Below are 19,061 nucleotides of genomic sequence, written 5' to 3'. Positions count from 1 at the left end.
ATTCTAGATTTAGCGTTGTTTCGGGTGTTCTGAAGGTTCAAGTAGGTCCGTCTCGTGATTTCAGACTTGTCGGTATGTTCGGGCGGGGCCCGGGAGCCCCGAGCGTCAATCGGATGAGGCTCGAGTGAAGTGGAAAATTTGAGAAAGGGCTGAAGGATTGTTGCTTCTGTCATAACCGCATCTACGGTTCTTGGACCGCAGGTGCGAGACCGCAGATGCGGTCCTTGCATCGCAGAAGCGGCTTAGGTAAGCTAGGCCAGGAACCGCAGAAGCCGCTCGCAAGCCGCAGATGCGGCCTGGAGACCACAGATGCGGTCCCAGGTCTTTGGCCCATTTTCGCAGATGCGGCCCTTTTTCTCGCAGATGCGGAAATCACTAAACCAGTGAGGTTCATTAAAGACGGGTTCCAAACCCATTTTTGACACTTTTCACTCTTTCATTTGTGATTTTGGGAGCTTTGAAGAGAAGGTTTCCACTTAGCATCAAGAGGTAAGTTTATTCCACCCATCCTTAGTTTAATACTTGCATTTTAGGTAGATTAAACACTAGAACTTAGGAAAAATCAAAGGGTTAGAGCTAAACCTAGGGTTTTAATAAAACTTGGATTTAACCACGAAATTTGTTATGGAATTAATTAGAAATCATATATTAGTGATCCTTAGGTTGTAGAGAACAACTTCCTTCGGAAAATTTCGGAATCCGGGCACGTGGGCCCGGGGTCGAATTTTAGGAAAACTTATGTTAATGGTTGGAAAATTGCTTAAGTAGCTAGAATTCAATCTTGTGAGTCTATATTGACTAGCTCTTACTTTGTTTAACTAGCTTGGGATCGTTCGGCTCCGAATTGAGGGCTTGGACTTGTTCTTGGCATTGGAAGTGCACTTTGGAGCGAGGTGAGTCTCCTTTCTAACCTTGTAAGAGGGAATTGTCCTCATAGGTATAATAATTGAATTAATTGCCAATATTTATGGAGGCTACGTACGCACTAGGTGACGAGAGTCCGTGCGTAGAGACTATTATGTTAAGTCCGGGTAGTCTAGGACCCATAAGCATGCTCTACGTGATATTCTCGTAACGTGACGATAAATTCGGATTCATATAACTAATTGATTAAGAAGAATGAGACTAGTGAATGAACCTTATCCTGGTTGGTCTTTTAGAAAAGAATATTTGGTATTCCTGCGTATAGCTACTCCTCAGATATATATTATCGTTGCTTGTTGATGCGCTTATTTATATTTGACCGCGTCGCATGGGTGATTCGCGAGCGGGATAATAGATGCATCTATGGTTCTATCCATTCGACCCTCGGCAGTGCACAATTTACTTTTATGTTGGATCGGGCCGTACGTCCCACGGTGTTACTTGCGCATGTTTTGCTTAGCATTTTTCGCTGAGAACTGAATTTAATATCTGCTTGAGATATAGGGGAATATCCATGATAATACTTTGGAAGGAACTGTTAATCCATGATTATTAAATGCTAATAACTTGTACTATCCATGCTTGTTATAAATTTTCCTCACATTATTTGACCCTAGTGAGTATCAAGTCGACCTCTCGTCTCTACTTCTTCGAGATTAGACGGGATACTTACTGGGTACATATTGTTTATGTACTCATACTACACTTCTATACTAAATTGTACAGGGTCTGAGGCAGGTACATCTGGCTATCAGTCGGGTGCGCATCTCTGAGCGGATTCGAGACTTCTACGGTGAGCTGCTTCTCATCCATGCCGTTCAGCAGCCTGAAGAAGTCTTTCTTTTGTATTTTTTTTGTTGTCTATTCTGTTTCAGACAGTAGGATAGTGTGATTCTTTTGTATATTCTACTAGTTGCCCATGCTCGTGACACCAGGTCTTGGCACACACATTAGTAGACTGTATTACTTTGGGGTTGTATGATTATCATGATTTTTTTTACTCATCGTTTCTGAATTATTCCTACTTAAAGAATTATCTTCAACTATTTTGGGGTAATGGTGACCGAAAGTTTAGCTAGTATTTTCCGCGTTGGCTTGCCCAACAATGGCGTTGGGCGCCATCATGACCTGCTATGGAATTGGGTCGTGACAGAAAACAAGGAATCACTAGCTGCTTTTAAACCCTGTTGAACAATTAAATTCAAAATATGAGCAGAACAACGCACATGAAAGAACTCACCATCACACAACAAACGCTTTTGCAACCTAAGTTGACCTTTCAAAATATTTTGTAAGCTATCATTGGCAGTGGCATTATCTAAAGTGATTGAAAATACCTTATTATCTATGCCCCAATCTTTCAAACAGTCATATATAGCAGTAGCCAATTCAACTCCAGTGCGGGGAGGATACATACAACAGAAATTAAGAATTTTACAAACCAACCTCCAATTTTCATCAACAAATTAGGAAGTTAAATAAAATGGTAGGAATCCTCTTTATATTTCGTGTGGAGTAGCTGGAGCAATAGAGGCTTACAAAATGGTAGGAATCCTCTTTATATAGGAGGGGAATCCTAACATAGTACAAATTACATTAATTACACATATACGGGGACGTGACAGCTAGATATGACACCCTGATTCGGGTTTAGAGTAAACCAGCAGGCTCTGTCAGTCCTAACCGTGTACCTTGGGAACCCCCCCCCCCCTTCCTATCGTGATCGTGGTTACCATTGTCCCTAGGCCGGGTGTCGACGAAACTCGAGGGAGGAAACTCGTTCATGGCCTTGTAGCCTCGAGGCTTCGAGACGATCTTCTGAAATGCCTTAATGACGAGAAATTGGGCCCTTCGATTTTGCCGTATAGAGATAGTCCCCACGTTTCTTAGAGAGGATCGATATGAAACGACCTTGACATCCGATTCTTCGGACTTCCCGTGATAACGTCACATTGACGACATCATACTTATGACGTCAACCTTCCCGATAACTGGGGCATCCCATGGACTTGTCTTTTCAGCGTCATTCAATGCGCTGCCAATTCCCATTCTTCAAGGACATAATGTTGTCGTCGACTCATTTTTCAATGACGCATTGATTGCGCCTGCCGATCCATCTTTCAAAGGCATTGATGATGTTGCTTGCCACACTATTTCCCCCTATAAATGGGAGCTTTCCGGTGCTTTCTCCTTTCCCAAGTGTCTTTCAACATCTATCAATTCTTCCCTCCTCACTACTTTCCTCTATTTTATCTTCCCCCTTTCCTCTTCTTCATCTTCTCCCTCGGAGATATTATTCCGTGGGATCGAGATAGGAACCTAGAGGAGGTGGCGGTCGAAGGTATAACCATCGAGGATGCATGTTCGAGGAGGCAGTGCTCGGAGATGCTGCTACCGGAGGTGAACCTTCGAGAGTAGACTAGGCTCTAGGCTTCTACTATAGGTGTACCCTTTCGCTTCTTTATTTCTCTGTAAGGACCCCTTGTGGGCTTTTGTAATCATATGTAAGGACCCATCGCGAGCTGTTGTAACCCAATGTTTATGAATATACAAATGTTTCCTCAACTTTTATTTTTGATGCTTGCTATATTCCTTTACATTTGTGGAGACTCTGAATGCATGATTCTGTCGGCTATTGCCAACATCAAACCCGGATGCGAGTATTCTTTCTGGCCTTCAGTTGATAAAAAACGGCTTCCCGTGGGATCCTTTGTCGTTCCTCGGGCCAAACCTGGATTGATCCGATAAACGCAGGTCGTTGGAACCCTTATTTCAAGTTGAATGGAAGTAGGGCTTCGAACCCCTAAACCGAGATTTAGCCTTTAGACCCCGCGATAATCTTCGAGGGGGAATTCACTCGGAAGTTTGAGGATGGAGATTGCCTTTGGACTTTTGGGAGCAGTCCCCGAGTGAGGGTTAACTCGGGGCGTCTGAAAACTTGCCTTGAACTTAATGTATATAACCTTAGGGAGTTGTAGATAGGTCCCGGATGAGGGACTGCCCGATTTTAGATGATATCCTGAGGTCGAAACCTTATGGGTGGAGCTTGAGGTGCTTATTTTTCTTCTTGAGAGGAGCCTTCAAGACCGGGTACCATCTCGAACCTTGCAATGATGCCAATGGCTCCTTGGGGCCTGACTTCCTTTTGGCGGAGGTCCTCGAGGTCGGGTACCACCTCGGGACCAGAGATGATGTCGTTGGCTTCTTAAAGCTTAACTTCTTTTTTATGGAGATCCTCGAGGTCGGGTACCACCTCGGGATTGGCGATGGTACCATTGGCTTCTTTAAAGCCTAACTTCTTTTTGATGGAGATCCTCGAGGTCGGGTACTACCTCGGGATTGGCGATGGTGCCGTTGGCTTCTTAGGTAAGCGGGTCGCTGCCGTTTCTTTCTATATATAGGGTTGCTTCGCTCCTTTGGAGATCCTACTATTTTTAGATAGTTATCCTTTCGTTTAGGTGTTGACCCCTTCATTGCCTCAACACTAAAGTATTTGCACAAGTTCCTGCTTCAGTTCTCTAGTCTCGCCATAGCCATGACTGCTACATCAGGGTCTGTCCGGCAGAGAGGGGAGAGTTCCGCTCCCAATGTTCAGGATCAACGAGAGTTTACCTTGAAGATTATTTCTTCGATAGGAGAGGAACACCTTGAGCTAGTGAGGAGAGACTACGGATGGGGGGTGAAAGTATCACTACAGATACTTTCCCCGAGTGATGGCATCACGGATCGTGCCGATGGATTCCTGAATGTGTACACGTATCCTTTCACACTGGTTCCCCTTGATAGGGTTGTGCTTGACTTTTGCTTAAAGTATTGGGTTACCTTGGTGCGGATCCACCTGTCATTTTGGTGAATAGTATTGATGATGAGATTTTTTGCGGAGAAGGCGGGGCTTGAATTCACGCTCAGCCATCTCATTAGGCTGTACCGGCCATTTCACCATCGAGGTCTGCTAACCTTGCGATGTCGGTCGACCACACCCTTCATTGTCGACGATGAGGAAGATGGAGATCGGGAATGGATGAGTCGGTTGGTCCGCGTCCGGACTGCCGACGTTATCCCTATGGAACTTATGTTGTTCCCTGAGGAATGGAACTTTACACGTAAGTGGTACATCTCGTGCCTTCTCAAATTTGTTTATGGCAAAGGTTAGTTTTGTAACCATGCCTTTCCTTTTCTGTAGCGATTTCATGGGCGTCGGGCGACATTATTGATCTGCCTGGTTGGGTTCGGGAGTTGGCAACCCGCTCGACTTGTGAGGAACGCAAGTGGCGAGCTTCATCTCGGGGTAGATGGGAAGAAAAACATCACGGTGTGTGCTTGTACTACTTTTTACTTTTCCTTCACTCATTTGGGGAGACATTTTCCCCTTCTGCGTATTAATCTTGTTGACGTAGGTATCGGAGAGCCTTCTGAGGCGAGGCCGTGCTCCTCCGGAGAGGGGGAGGGGTTGCCAACTCCCGGGCTAAAGAACGACAATAATAAGCGGGGTATGCCTTCGCAGGGCGATGGCGCTCAGAGTAAGGTAAAACGGGGTCGGGGCTTCGAGACGGAAACATCGCCTGAGCCTGTCGCGCCCGTGGTTCCAGATTCTGGAAAGGTGGTTTCTCCGAGCGACTGTGCCTCGATCGGAGTCGATTCTTCCAGGGCTGAGGGAGCTAGATCGACAGATGTGCGCTCGGCCTTCGAGGAAGTCTGGCGGCTTCAATTCGTGGTGAGTTTTGACATAGGCCTTTTGAATCCCGCGTCTTACTTTCCTTATCGAGTTTTCTTTTGCAGGCCTTTGACAGGCTTAGGTCTGAGTTGCTCCATCATGGAGCCAGGCTCCGGAAAGCTCTGGATGAGGATAGATCCCATAGGCTCCTTTGCGAGGAAAAGGAAGTCGGGCTGGCACACTTGCGATATGAGGCGAGCCGGAGCTTGAATTACGAGAGCTACTTGATGGAACAGGTAGTTTTCCATCCCGGGCGAGTATGCGTTCCGCCTTTTAGCTTCTGAGTCTAACATTTCGTCCATCCCAATTGCAGAAAAAGACGGAAGCCCTGGAACGTCTTAGGGATGAAGCTGATCGAGCCAAGAGTGACTGTGACGAGCTAAGAGCTCTAGCGGAGGTTCAGGCTTTAGAGGAGAAGGGTGCCTTGGCTAAAGTTCCTGCCTTCGAGGTTCAACTCCGCTTAGCTCGTGACAATGTTTTAGTTCAAGCGGATATGATACATTAATTACATAGTATAAAATACATTAATTACACAGATACGGGGACGGGACAGCTAGATATGACACCCTGATTCGGGTTTAGAGTAGACCAGGAGGCTTTGTCAGTCCTAACCGTGTACCTTGGGAACCCCCCCTTTCCTATTGTGATCGTGGTTACCATCGTCTCTAGGCCGGGAGTCGATGAAACTCGAGGGAGGAAACTCGGTCACGGCCTTGTAGCCTCGAGGTTTCGAGACGATCTTCTGAAACGCCTTAATGACGAGAAATTGGGCCCTCCGATTTTGCAGTATACACATCATATATCATAATTGCAATTTTGTCATTTAAAATCAGGAAACTAAATAATTGTCCAAGTTATTAATAGATCAACCAAATATAAAAAATAAAAGCTCAACAACCAAAATATACTCTATTAGACTACTACGTAGTGTCTAATCAAATCTTAGGTCCATAACCAAATTGTCCTAGTAATATTGATAAAATAATATTGTATAATAAAAAGTTATTAAACGAATGACATCAGTCATCACAAAAATAAAAAAGACCTTAATGAAATAAACTCCTCCTAAAAAATGTTTCACTGGCAATTATAGCATATCCAATACCAACACATTGTCAGACATATCTAAATCCGCTTCTGATAAAGTTGTCTTAACATTGTCATTTTCATCCTCATCTGCAATTCATATGCAATGTTGACTAGTTAAACATTAACAAATAACTATATTTAAAAATAAACAAAATTAAATCTACATAAAAAATCTTATTACTTTGAGTTTGAGTAAATCTGTGCAACCAATTTCGAGTAGCAACAAGTGTTTGGACATTTTCATGATGGATGCAACTTCTATACGTGGTGAGAACACGATCACCAATACTGAATGTTGATTTCTGATGCTACAGTAGTAATCGGGACACTATGTACATCTCGCGTCATTACTGATAGGTCAGGATATTTTCCAGAATGATTCTTCCAATACATGATAACATCCATTTCGTGAAACTTCTCAAAATCAAGCTTTGGCTCCTCTAAATAAATATCCAATTCCGATTTTCTATCATTGGAAGCAGATACATTCTCAAATGCTTTGAATTCATATAAGTTAAACACATGACAATACGCTTAAGAACTAATAATAATAATAATATTAATAATAATAATAATAATATTAACGGTGAAAAAAGAAATAGAAAAATAAAATTAATTACATCGAATATTTTGAATCCCGTTCCTTTGGATTTACTTCTTTCTTCATATGGTGTAGTCAGAGTACTAGAAGAAGCACTCGCAATATTTTGCTTATTGCATATTGATCATAGAACTTGTACAATTTATTTTTCACATGCTCTATTTTTTCTTGTGCAGAAATTGAATCCAGCTTAGAATAACAAAACTTTAAAAATTGTAACTTCATGCGAGGATCAAGGATTGCTCCAAATGCAAGCACTACACTATATAACGACCAGTATTTTTTAAACTTTTCATGCATTCTTGAAGAAATTTTGCTTAATAACCTCATCTTCATTATTCAAATTCCCATTAAGTATGCACTCAATTCTCCAAACTTGCATAAAATACAAGTTGGATGTTGGTAACTTGAACCAGAAATCAAGTTAGTTGTCTCATAAGAAGGCTCCAAGAATAGAAATATTTTCTCCGCTCTTCTCCACTGATTCAATGTAGGACAATAAGTATAATTTTTATCTATTAAATGTAGACTAGAAAAAGCCTTTTCATACTTGAGTGCACTATCAAGCATCATATATGTCGAGTTCTATCTAGTTGATACATCCAAACGTAAACCAAGATTTGTTTCAATTCCAACTCCCTTAACACATTGCTCAAACTTTTGTTTTCTCTCATCCGATCCTTTAACATACTTAACACTTTCCCTTATTGAAAACAAGGAATCACTAGCTGCTTTTAAACCCTGTTGAACAATTAAATTCAAAATATGAGCAGAACAACGCACGTGAAAGAACTCACGATCACACAACAAACTCTTTTGCAACCTAAGATGGCCTTTCAAAATATTTTGTAAGCTATTATTGGCAGTGGCATTATCTAAAGTGATTGAAAATACCTTCTTATCTATGCCCCATTCTTTAAACAGTCATATATAGGAGTAGCCAATTCAACTCCAGTGTGGGGAGGATACATATGACAGAAATTAAGAATTTTACAAACCAACCTCCAATTTTCATCAACAAATTGGGCAGTTAAATAAATATATCCCTTAGAGTTAGATGATGTCCAACAATCAGAAGTCAAGCATACCTTATTAGGAATTTTTGCTAAGATTTGGTTTAGTTTCTCCTTCTCTCGGATATACACTTTCTTGACATCTGCAACACAAGTGTTCCTAGAAGGCATCGTAACATCTGGACTTATATAATTTACCCAAGACTTAGTTCTATCATACTCGATGAAAGAATATGGCAAATTATGCTTAATGACAGTTTCAGCAAGCATACTACGGTGTGTCCATTGATCTATTTTTCTAGATTGCATTTTACCTTCTTGATTCAAGAACATTTGACCCAAATCATGAACTTTAAGCATTGGACACTGATATTTATGACGATGCAAATGTGATGTTCCATAGTTTTTACCTTTGGGCCCAGGAGTTGAACCAACCTTAAATGGGTTCTTACACCCTTTACATGCAGCCCTTTCAATTCCATCTTTAGTCCTGCCAATTTTTTTGAAATAAAACCACACATCTGATGTTAACTTAGTTTTTTTCTGACTTGGTTCTGCAGAATCATTTAACTCCACAACGTCCTCAATATGTTCATGTGTTCCATTTGAATCATCCATTGGTCTTCGGTAACGAAATTTCAAGAAGTGTTAAATTTATAAAGTAAATATCACTGCCACTAATAAGAGTTTTGGTATAGTATATGCATTTATATCTAAACTAGGTGGTGCTGGCTCGTGCTGGCATGAGCCCAACATTGTTAGATAAAAAAGTAGTTGGCGTTTTCTTTTGGCTGCCGTTGGATAAATTTTCTGATACAGGACAACACTAAAATAACCTATATGAATCCAAAAAAAAAAAAGGCTTACTAAAGCGATGTTGCTGTAAAAGCATAATTATAGGATGTTCCCTAATGCGTCATGTCATAATAGCATCATACGTTTAGGACGAATGTCTTCAGGTGGAACGTGTTTGCACTGTATCCTCTCCACCGGACAATAGAAAAACCCATGACCACCTAAATTAATTCAACAACACAACTATAAATACTACTTGGTGCTCAACACTACATGAAGTCTTCTAATAATTCATCTATTATTTTGGGACAAAGAGTTCTAATTTTGATTCTTTCCAACTCAATACCTCACTGCTTCAAATTTAAACCACCTTGCCCTACATAAGCGGCATTCGATTCTCCAATCTCATAACATGCTGGTAGTCATTGAGAGGCGTTCTTCCCCTACCCAAATCTGAAGATTTAGGAGTTCGATTGCTGGCAACCTAGACGATATGACATGCAATCATATTTTTATTTTGGTTGCTGGGTACAACAGGTCATAGAAAATGCCTTTGACATGATCCAATATGCAAGCCTCAAGGTCCTTTCAACAGATTTAGTCTCTTGGTCAAAGATCGTGTAGTCTTTCACTCCAATGAGAAAGCCAGTCACTTGACCGTTTAAGACCCTACAAATAATGGAAAAATTATTAACTGATAATATTAAATATATGCTTTTTCTGAGGTATATCGGAAATGTTCTCTCTAACAGTCTAACTTCATAAGGTAGAGGTAAGGCTCCATACACACTACCCTCCCTAGACCCCACTTGTGGGAACACACTGGGTTTGTTGTTGTATAATACTTTAAACCTGGAAATAATTATGTTAATTTTTTTTAGCCTTTAGGGATACTTAAGTAATGTTGTTGTATTTCTTTCTAATAAACATTGGTGATTGTAATATTATGGACTAATATTGGTGCAGCGTATAGTTAAATAATTCAACATGAGTTGAACAAACACTACAAACCTGACAGGAATGTTCAACAGGAGTTGAACAAACACTATAAACCTGAAAAATATTGCATTCTCACAGTCGCAGCTGCTAAATGATTGTCATGTTAAGCATTTAAACTGATATAAAATTCAGTAGATCTAAAGATACTAAAACAATAGATAACTGTATGTCATTAGTAATGCATTGGTAATTTGTTTGTAAGACTAATTTATAAAAGTTTAATGCTCCTCAAAGTGTTAACCATCAGCAAATGGCAAAATGAATATATTACAAGCTTAGACGCCTCAATTTTCAGAGTTGAACGTCAAAGGTTAGTAGAAAAAAGAACAAAAGAATGTTATCTTAAGAGAAAGATATAATACCTTTTTATCTAGCCTAGCGTGCTGTAAACCTTCAGCCAACAAGAGCTAGATCAGAGACATTTCTTGCATTCTGTTATACACCTCTCTTCTTAGTTGCTCCAGTAATGAGGTTTCACAGGAAAACACTCAAAAAAGGTCCATAGGAGTAAGTTGTTCAGAGAAGTTATCCTGTAAAGCACAACAACTTCCTCCAGAATGAGAAGATTTTGTATTGTCTTACAACTGAAAATCATCATCAAGTTATCATCTTGGTCGAAGAATGGTATCCAGCAAAGCACAACCCACAGAGTGCAAAATAATACATGTCAAAAGTTACTATTTATATAGTCAATTTTAAAACATAATAATTTCCATAAAGACCACAGTAGATTGCGAAAAGAACCAGTAGGCCAGAGATGACTCAAGATGCTGGTAAATACTATTTGAAAAGCATCATCAACAACAAAATAAACAACACTGCAAAATTATTTGAAGTTGTTAAGGTGAAGAATTTACAAAGAAGAATTAATTTTTTTTGAAAGTGGTACCAATCAAAGAAGAATTAACTAACGATATATGTTTCATACAGAAGGATCATATTTCAAGGTGAATTATCTTGAGATTTTTTGGTCATAGCTTGTAAGACAGATCTAGATTTCCTTAAAAGATATCAAATGTTGGTTTGCTCCTTAAAGTTCTACTATAGAAATTGCTCCTAAAACTTCTAATACAGGAAATCTCACTACCTTAGAAGTTAATGATAATAGCACCTAGAGTACAAAATTGAAGACTGCATAACGCTCGATATTTCACAAATAATGACATAAAAGGAACCATGTTGTTGTAATATACTCTTTACGTAGGGAATAGCCACGTAAAACAATGACCATGATGTAACCTCAATTAGCATATTACCAGTAAATGGGAAGTAACAAATTTTGCGTCTCCAACTCCTATATGCTCACATATCACCAGCAATAAGAACTAAATTAGGACAAACTGAAAAATACTTTTGTAGTTACATAAACAGAGGGAAAAGAGAGTTTCAAATTGTGGAGAAAAAAGAAAGGCACACAGCTCTTTGTTAACAATCTATTTTAAAGCATCATCGCACATAAAAATACATAATATAGGAAAAGTGGTGGTAGATAATGAAGATCAGATTACCTGTATTAGAGGAAGGGACTTTCGTCAATATTGATTCACATAACTGTATATAGTGTCTTGAAGGGGAATTCAGAAATGACATAAAGTAATAAACAAATTTGGTGATAACTATCTATTATTTTGATTCTTCGTATGGTCGCAACAATGGAATGCAACAGCTTCTCTAACTTCATGCTTGACATTTGGAGCCCGTGATTACATGCAATTGCTGCTATAGCCAATCCCAAGAATCCACCAGCAACAACTTGCATTCCGGATGCATCACAACTTTATGTAAAATTCCAAGCCTCAGCCCATGAAGAATTCTAAGCAGTAAGTAACACATGCTGCACACACTTGAGTAGAAAACATAGGCATAGAGAGCTAATGCATAATAATCACACTTTGATTGTTTTAAAAGATAAATCCCACGATATTTCATTCAGTATCAATATATCAATAATTGCATAAAATAGCTATTTTGCTAATATTCTGAGTATTGAGCACACATACGGGAGGTGCGACAAAATTTAATTTTAAGTGAATAATATAGGCAGCTTCAACTTTATGCATTGCTTCCTAATTAAGTAGTTAATGTCTCAATAAAAAGCAAGGATAAGCGCACAACTTGAGCTTCTCGGAGCTTTAGGGCTTAAGCTCACTTTAAGTGGTTTTAACAACACTGGCTTCAAAATTATATCTTAAGGTGCAATAGTGTATATCAGAAAGGTTATTGTGAATCACAAGAGATGATACAGAAGCCAAAAGACTTATTAGGGTGATACTGTGATCCAATTAAACACCTTATGTTAATTAGTATGTTTCTATAGACACATGGAGATTAGGCACAAAGAAAAATACAAATATAGGCAACTTGTGATAAGACAATAAAAGAACAAGAGCAATATTGCAGAGAAAGAGAGAGAGGGAATTCTTATTGAATTTTTGGGATGAATTACAATGGAGTATAACCCTCTATTTATAGGGAGATGGTGACTTAGCCACCAAGTAATAAACCCTAGAATCTCTCTAAATATGGGCATTCACCATAAATAGGATTTTATTTATAACACTCCCCCTGAATGTCTATTCAACAGATAATGTGCCTCGTTAAAACCTTAACTAAAATAAAACCCAGCGGGAAAAAAATCTAGAAAAGGAAAAAGAGTACACATATCTAATAATACGCCTTTTGGTTGCCTCGTTAAAAACCTTGCAAGGAAAACCCAGTGGGACAAAACCTTGTAAGGGAAAAAGAGTACAACGTGTATTAACTCCCCCTCATGAGAGCATCACTTCACATCCTTAAGCATTTGCATTCCAATCTTGTGCACCATCTTCAAAAGATCTTTGGTAGAGATTTGATGAACAAATCAGCCATATTAACTTGAATGAATATATTGCACCTTGAAATCATCATTCTTGATAGAGATGAATTGTCTTCATATGATCTTGTTGGAATCGTCAGTTCAATATCTTCACATAGAGGTGAAAACTCTTGCTATCATATTATCATGCATATAGTTATAGCAAGATACATTTGTGGACAAATTGCACTGAGGATGTAGTACTTCATGAACATGAATTCTATATGCTTTAAGCAATTTAAATCCTTCAGGGATTGTTAAGTCATATAAGCCATATAATAGACTTTAGATGCATATCAAGTTTTCATGTCATGCTAAACATATGAGATATCGGAAACTGATTGCACATACCATTGACTTATACTTTCAAGTGTTTGAATTGCAGTTCCAAAACTACATGTCTTTCATATGAAACCAATTTTACTTGAATTGTTTCTCTAGACTTAAGATGCTCATATATATTTAGCGTTATCATAGATGTTGTCGACAAACATTTTATATCGGTTTCAATATTTTTTTCATAAAGACATAACATAGAGATCTCTTCATTCATATATTCATGTACTTGAATCTCTCATGAGATTTTATGAAGTGTTATGTCATGTGATCTTCTAGATCACTTGCCTCCTTTATTATGATCATTTTGATCATTTGCTCATCTTCTTTAACAAGAAGTTTATTTGAAACCGATTGTCTATACGCTTTAAACGTACCATAGACTTTGTCCTTCTAGGATTTAATAAGAGCATTTGCAATGAGAATATAGTTACTTTCTTTGGGTCAGCAAATGCGTCGAGCATGCATTGCAATATATTGCAGATGAATTATCTTTTATGAACTTCAAGTTCATATTATCTTATTCGAGGATCGAGATGTATAAATAATAATTCATTCCATGTAACTTTTTCTCAACTGTTTATCATGTCTCCCCCTCATGTTAGAAAAACTAACTTGGTACCTCAACTTTGAGAATCCACTTTTGTGCGTTATGGTGTTAATCAAAATATACACCGCACATCAATAATAATAAGATGGAATTATTTGGTTCATGACCCTGAACCACTTGTGAGGGAAGAAAATAATATACTTTCGTATATAACGTATATCAAACTGATATAGATAACTTTGTTCTCATGAGCAATTGTTTAGCTATTAAATGGAGGCACTCAATAAATTATTTTGCTAAACCAGTTGTGATGTTAACCAACTTATCAAGATAAACTATCTTGAATAGAAAATCAGGAAATTATGCTCGAAATTAAATTATTGAGCAAGTTACCTCGCAAAATACCATGTTGCGGGTTATTAATAATCGAACATGTAACCATCTCATAGATGCATCTTATGTGGTATACATGGTAGGTGAACGGGCCCATATTCACCTTTGATATTTCCAGCATTCATGGGATTCAATCCCAATTTTAGTTGGTATATTAATTAATGAGAACAGGCAACATAATAGAATTCGTAAAGAACTTTCTAGTTCTTTAATATTTACCCATGTGAATTCTCTTTTATTTTTGCACATCATACTTAAATTGATATGGGTAAACCAATTATGCCAACTGAATAAATTATCAATATTGATAAACTTCAGATTTACACCATGACGTGTGCAATTATCAATAAACTCCAAGTTTATTATGATATGGGTTTTTATATCAATAAACTTCCTTTTATTGTGGTATTCTTTTGTTTGTATAGTACAAACTGGAGAATAAAGCGGGTAGCTTTTCACATACATATTACCCCGCTACAAGTTGTAGTAATAGAAGATATTAAATCTTTCCTTTATTTATAGTCTCAATATAATCAATCGCTTTCGCGTATACTTTGGAAACTGAATAAGTTTCTTTGAGACTTACTACAACACAATACCTTATTGGTAATTAATTGTGCTTCTCCAAAATAGTATAATTGGCTCTTGTAGAGTTCTCAATTAATTTTGTAGTACCACATATTCATCAACACCCATATGGTGAATATCTCTTTTAAAGAGAAAGTTATACCATTATGGTTATGGTCAAAATTATATGCAAGATCTGTTTCTTGCATTACCGTTGACTTTTAATAATCACAATACCAAAATATTTTGGCGTACAATAGGTACGTGACCAATGACCATTCATGCCATAATAATGACATTATTTTCTTATATCATCTCAAACCTCCTTTTAGAGATGAGTGCGGTATATTCACTACCACTAGCACGTTCATATTCTTTGAAGAATGAATATGTATTCATAAATAAGATGTTGTCACATTCACATCATGAATGGACCATAATCATCTATATGTGCTTTATAAAATCTCATGTCAAATCGATGACAAATATTACTTTCACAAGTGGGGGATTATTTTGAGAATGCTTATTATTCTCATTATCACAATGATGACGATTATAATTTCGTCTATTGCCACGTCCACATCCATTGATACATTCATAGTGATAATTTTGTCTTCTTTCAGACTTATCACATACTGCTATCACATTCTCTTAAGGGAATGAGAATGGATCAAATTCAATGGGGCGGGTTTCCACTTTTTGTGCCCATAATCATACATGAATTTGATCATGGCAAGACATAGAAACTTTTACCACTTCGGGTGGTTATAATTTCTTACAAACTCCATTAGAGTTATAATCAAACTTTGTTGTCTTTGCTTGTATTTAAAATCAAAGTATAGAATAAAAGAGAAAAATACGGTAAAATACTTACCTTAAATCCAGAATTTAATCATGAAGGAAGTTCATGGAATAATTGACAGTCATTATGCTCAATCCCAAAGCTTTTACTCAAGTGGTTAGAGTCTCGTGCTGATAACGTGTTATAAAACAATAAAAGAACAAGAGCAATATTGCAGAGAAAGAGAGAGAGGGAATTCTTATTGAATTTTTGGGATGAATTACAATGGAGTATAACCCTCTATTTATAGGGAGATGGTGACTTAGCCACCAAGTAATAAACCCTAGAATCTCTCTAAATATGGACATTCACCATAAATAGGATTTTATTTATAACACAACTGAATTAAATAGCAATAACTTCATATTTGCCTTCCTCCCCATTCCTCCATGTTTAAACCAAAAATTAAAAGGGGATTTAAATACATAGAAAACTCACTATTTAAAGCTCGCTTTGGAGGAAAACAAAAGAAAAAGTCATAGCATTCGACAGTCGCAAATTTAACCCACAATAGCCATTGAATTGCGAAATTAGGAAGAGGAGAACCTAAAAGAAGCGCAGAAAAGAAAACAGATAAAGGAAAAAGAAGAGAAAATATGGGCAAAATTAATTGAGCGAGGAACATACCAGCAGGTAGAAGACCCAAAACAAACATGAGAACAACAGCAGAGCAGAGAGGGAAACTCTCGAAATTTGAAGCTGAAGAAACATTCGACAGTTCAAAGAAACAAAGGAAAAAGCTAATGTTACACCTGTAGTGATTTTCAATTTACACGTAGGTTTGTGTGAATGGTGCTGAAATGTCAAAATTACCCTAAGCTTTTGCTTAAATGACATGAAGCAGCAGGTCCAAACCCTAGCTCTTCTATAATATAGTAAAGTAAAGAGTAGTTGCTAGTATCATAAATTCATAATCTTTCTTTCTTTAATCCTCCCGAGAACGTACATTAAAAGCTGGCTAATCCTTTCATAATTTAATATATTTCTTGCATTGCAGCAAAATTCCCATTAATTTGTTTTAGTTACTTCTAGCTTAACTTTTTATATTTTTAATTAATTGACTTAACACAAATCAACACATACATCTAAAGCCGTCAAAATATAGTAAATAAATAAAAACAAAAGCCTAAATATTACCCATATACATATACAGATGCATATAGAATAGACATAAACCCAAAGTAAAATAGAGAAATATATATGCATGGGAATAAAATATGAAGCAAACAGATCATTAGTCATGTACATAATGGATTGAATAGTCCATATATTGAACTTATTTATTTGTAAGATAGAAAGATTAGTAAACTCAAGAAAAAAAACTAATTCCCTTGTAGTAAGTCGTTGATGCCGAAGATCAAGAAAGAGCTAGCGATAAAGAATTGAGGATTGAGGAGAGATAGGCAGAGAGTTGCGGTAGTATGTTGACTATTGAGGAAGAAAAGTTTATGATTAGGGTGCAAGACTTACGTCTTTAGCCCATTCTAAATCTTTACTTCCTTTTTTTTAATTTAAATTTTGAATTAAATAAAGAAAAAACTACCCTCTATAGCCCCTCAAAATTTTAATAGCCCACGTTTTGTCTCACTTACAGAAAATGGCCATTCGGCCCAAACATATTGCATATAGTAGCCGAAAGGAATGGGCATGACAACACAAGCGCTTGTAGCTCAGTGGATAGGGCGTCTGTTTCCTAAGCTGAAGGACGTAGGTTCGACCCCTACCTAGCGCGATAGAGCAACCTTTTTTTGCCTTTTTAAATTGTATTTTGCACTTCTGGATCTGATAAGTATTAGCTAAGAATTGAATGAAATATGTAGTGCAAGTCATATACGAAATGTCTATTTTGTATACTTTTTGTATAATAACAGTCTATTTTTGTATATTTTTTGCATAGTGACAGTCTATTTTGTATATTTTTGTATAGTAACAGTCTATTTTGTATAGTGACAGTCTATTTTGTATATTTTTTGTATAGTAACAGTCTATTTTGTATAGTGACAGTCTATTTTGTATATTTTGTATAGTGACAATCTATTTTGTATATATTTTGTACAGTGACAATCTATTTTGTATATTTTCTGTATAATGACAGTCTATTTTTATATATCTATTGTATATAAAATTGTATAATGATAGTCTAATTTGTATGATTTTTGTATAGTGACAATCTATTTTGTATATATTTCAACTTTCTGCATAGTTATCTCCTCTCATTAAGAGACAAGCCACCGGCGTCCATGGCCTCACAGTTGCCGAAAATGGTAACAAGATCGCTGGAGTTTTAAAGTTTCAGGCAAAGATCTTCAAAATATTAACTTCATATTCACAGAAACTATAAGAGAAAATCAGAGAAAGAAGACAAGGCCATGAGAGTCGTGGTTGGCGGAGTTGCTTCTTCAACGACGAGGACACCGGCGTCCATGGCCTCACAGCCGCCGAAAATAGTAACCACAATATTATAAAAACAGTAAAAGTTGTGAATCAATCAATTAATTATGTCACAAAACACAAACTAATGGAGATTTAGGAAAACCAGCACAAATTGAAATTGAAAAAAAAACACAGATCATCATATTCAACATAGTATTTTGCAAAACACAACATTCTCATAGCTCATCAGCATTTCAAATGTGTGGTCCACAACACGATGCATGCTTTCTTATTCATAATAGATCTGGGATCATAAGTTTGCGATGGCAATAAATTGGGATCATAGCATATTTGCATTCAAAACCCAGATATAGCCCAAAATCATGAATTGCAAACAAGAATTAAAATATAAGATGAAAATTACAATGGCTTTCAGATTTTCCAGAACCGAATAAAGGATCCAAACCCCAAAATACAAGAAAAGGGAGACGAGAGAAACGTAAGAGACTTTTTAAAGAGAGAGAGAGAGAGAGAGAGAGAGAGAGAGAGAGAGAGAGGGGGAGAGAAAGAGAAAAGTGTCCATGGCCTCACAGCCATAGGTTACTGGCGTGAGAGAGAAGAAGAAAGATAGTAAGGAAGAAAGATAGGGATGGGGGGCGACTGCTACCAGTATTATTATTTTTAGGCTATGAATTGTATGGGTTAATTTTTGGCTACCGGATGATATATGTTTGGCCCGATGGGCTACAAATGATATTTGCTCTTAGATAAATTATTGGCCTGCGGGCCAGCCTCGGTCAAGCCCGAAGGGCCGTGGGCTAACTTGGTCGGGCTTCTTAGCCTCAGTTATAAAATGGGCTTAAAATATCTTAGCCCAACCCTACCCTAGTAGCGGGCTGGGTTGAACTGGCCTCATGGGCTAAGCCTATTTTGACGGCTCTACCGAAGAACATGTAAATTTCTACAAGTATATGAGCAAAATACAAATGTATGGAGTTCGCCCATATTTTCG

General features: G+C 37.6%; 1 long non-coding RNA gene and 1 other non-coding gene across 3 annotated transcripts; one reads left to right on the top strand and one right to left on the bottom strand.

Annotated features, from left to right (window-relative positions):
- LOC109232290 lies at nt 9,407-16,444 on the bottom strand. 2 transcript variants are annotated; one of them, XR_002068939.1, is made up of 4 exons: nt 16,304-16,444; nt 11,644-11,948; nt 10,498-10,665; nt 9,407-9,805 (listed from the first exon to the last, which is right to left on the bottom strand). It is a non-coding gene; the product is annotated as an uncharacterized LOC109232290 (long non-coding RNA). The 2 variants fall into 2 exon arrangements; XR_002068938.1 differs by having other exon boundaries at nt 10,498-11,948.
- On the top strand, nt 17,336-17,408 carry TRNAR-CCU. The gene has a single exon. It is a non-coding gene; the product is annotated as a tRNA-Arg (tRNA).

The sequence above is a fragment of the Nicotiana attenuata genome, chromosome 9, assembly GCF_001879085.1.
Source record: "Nicotiana attenuata strain UT chromosome 9, NIATTr2, whole genome shotgun sequence".
In the NCBI taxonomy this organism is placed as follows: domain Eukaryota; kingdom Viridiplantae; phylum Streptophyta; class Magnoliopsida; order Solanales; family Solanaceae; genus Nicotiana; species Nicotiana attenuata.
Note: the sequence above shows the minus strand (reverse complement) of the source record. Positions and strands in the feature narration are given on the sequence as shown.